Here is a 3,014-nt window from a genome sequence, read left to right on the forward strand (position 1 = left end):
AAGATGTATAACTCTAGTCCCTTCTTGATAATGTTGATATATACATACCTACATACATATACACACATACATACATATATACATACATATACATAAATATTCAATGTTAATACATAAAATAGAATTTAATCAATATTAATTGAGTTATTTTGAAAAGTACACATCTTTTAGAGCCTTATTTTATTATGGAAGCATGCTCAAAGTTAAAGCAAAGAGATATATCAGTTTTCCAAAAATCTCCATAAATTTCACTTTTCTTTTAAAGAAAATATTACAGAAATTATCTAGCTTGTACTTTAAATATAAGAGCTAATTTAAATGAAAAAAATATGACACAATTAAAAACAAAAATGGGGGCAGCAGGTACAGCGGCTGAGTCAAGATGAGTCAGAGTCAGAACGGTGGTCATGGGGGTTTGGGGGGGTGGCAAGAAGGATGACAAGGACAAAAAAAGAAATATGAACCACCTGAACCAACTAGAATGGGGGAAAAGGAGAAACCAGCAAACTGCCACTGGTGACACCTCACACTCAGTCACTCAGTGCTGCTTGAAATTAGTGAAATTAGAGAGAATTAAAGACTATCTTCTTTTCATGGAGGAAGAACTTATTAGAAATCAGGAACAAATGAAACCATTAGAAGGAAAACAAGAGTAGGAAAGATCGGAGGTGGATGACCTGGGGGGACCTTGATGTCGGTAGGCACCTGTCAGCACTATGTCAGCACCCTTTCCTTCGTGGACAAGGATCTGCTGGAAGCAGGCTGCTCAGTCCTGCTCAACCACTGCTAGTCACAGTAATGAAGACGGAAAAGGCTCCCCATGAGACACATGCAGATATTGATGGCTTAGACCACCAAATCGAGGAAATGAAGAAATCTGTGCAGTTGCCTCTCACTCATCCTGAATATTATGAAGAGATGCATATTAAAACCCCCTAAAGGAATCATTCTCTATGGGCCACCTGGCATAGGTAAAAGTCTGTTGGCTAAAGCAGTAGCAAATCAGACATCGGCTACTTTCTTGAGAAAGGTGGGCTCAGAACTTAATCAAAAGTACCTAGGCAACGGGCCCAAACTTGTACAGGAATTCTTTCGAGTTGCAGAAGAACACACACCCATCCATTGTGGTGTTTCTTGATGAAATAGATGGCATTGAGACAAAAAGGTATGATTCAAACTCTGGAGGTGAGAGAGAAATACAGTGAACCATGTTGGAGCTGCTGAACCAGTTGGATGACTTTGATTCAAGGCGGGGATGTGAAAGTTACCATAGCCATTACCCGGATAGAAACTTTGGAACCAGCACTGATCAGACCAAGATGCATTGACAGAAAGATTGAATTCCCCCTGTCGGATGACAAAACAAAATGCACATCTTCCAGATACACAAAAGCCGACGACGCTGGCTGACGACGTGGGTCTAGATGATTTGATCATGGCAAAGGATGAACTCTCTGGGGCCTACATCAAGGCAATCTGTACAGAAACTAGTTTGATGGCCTTGAGAGAAGGCAAAATGAAAGTAACAAATGAAGACTTCAAAAAAATCTTAAGGAAACATTCTTTATAAGAAACAAGAAGGCACGCCTGAGGGGCTCTATCTCTAGGAACCATAGCTGCCTTCAGGAAATTGATGGGAGATTCCCTGGTTCTCGAGTGGGATGCAGTTAGTTGCTGCCTGGTGGAATCCATGCATCAGGTGATTTTTGCAACAAAACTCCCTTTGTCTTTGGGAATGGGGCTTATAGGTCGCCCATCTGGCAATCTCTGTCTGTTGTCACTGTGCTATGCTGCACTCTGCTTCCCAATAAAGTGTGCTTTTCACAAACAAACAAACAAAAATGCCTCTATGGTTTTATTTCTTATGTGCCAATGAGATAGTATTCCTGTTGATCGTTTATATTGCAAGCAAAATTTTAAACATACTGGGAATAGTGGTCAAAAAGGCAGGGAAATTTACATGATTTTTGCCATTATGATCTGTAAAAAGTAAGTAAAAAATGGGGCGGGTGTTTGGCCTAGTGGTACAGTGCTTGCCTAGCATGCACCAAGACCCGGGTTTGATTCCTTGGTGCCACATACTTAGAAAAAGCCAGAAAAAGCTGAGGCACAAGTGGTAGAGTTCTAGCCTTGAGAAAAATCCAAGGACAGTCCTCAGGCCCTGAGCTTAAGCCAAATACTGGCAAAAAAAAGTAAATAAAAAAATAAGTGATAGAAAATGGTACTTACTAATAAAAATACAAGCTAAAAAATCTTTAAGTAGTAAGTATACTTTTTATATGAGTATGAATTTTGAAATAAAATAAAATTGGGAAAGTTGTAACACCTTAAAAGTGCTAGTTATCCCTTTCGCAATAACCTCAAAGAAAAAAACGTACCTAGGAATTAGCTTAACTAAGAATGTAAAGGACCTTTTTGATGAAAACTTTAAAACCCTGAAAAAAATAAATTAAAGCAGAACTAAGGAAATGGAAAAACCTCCCATGCTCCTGGATTGGAAGAATCAATATCGTGAAAATGACTATCTTGCCAAGGGCTATCTACAAATTCAACGCAATAACCATCAATATCCCAATGCCATTCTTTAAAGAAATAGAAGAGGCAATTCAAAATTTCATATGGAATAATAAAAGACCCTGTATAGCAAAAACACTTCTTAGCAGAAAGCACAGTGCAGGAGGAATTTGAATACCAAACTTTAGACTCTATTACAGAGCTATAATTATCAAAGCAGCTTGGTACTGGCACAAGAATAGGCCTGAAGACCAATGGAATAGAACTGTGGACCCAGATCTTAAACCACAGACCTATGGCCACCTAATCTTTGACAAGGGAGCCAAAAAAATAGAATGGAAGAAAGACAGCCTCTTCAACAAGTGGTGCTGGCAGAACTGGTTAAGCACATGCAGAAAACTAAAGTTGGATCCTTCTTTGTCACCCTGCACTAGAATTAACTCCAAATGGATCAAAGACCTGGAGGTAAAAGCCAACACTCTGAAAACTTTACAAGAAGG

The 3,014-nt window shown here is 39.1% G+C and overlaps 1 pseudogene; it reads left to right on the forward strand.

Moving 5' to 3' along the window:
- Nucleotides 1–382: 382 nt before the first annotated feature.
- Nucleotides 383–1,607, forward strand: LOC150040550 (26S proteasome regulatory subunit 4 pseudogene; annotated as a pseudogene).
- The last annotated feature ends 1,407 nt before the right edge of the window (nt 1,608–3,014 follow it).

The sequence above is a fragment of the Megascapheus bottae genome, chromosome X (assembly GCF_031878675.1).
Source record: "Megascapheus bottae isolate mThoBot1 chromosome X, mThoBot2.hap1, whole genome shotgun sequence".
Classification (NCBI taxonomy): Eukaryota; Metazoa; Chordata; class Mammalia; order Rodentia; family Geomyidae; genus Megascapheus; species Megascapheus bottae.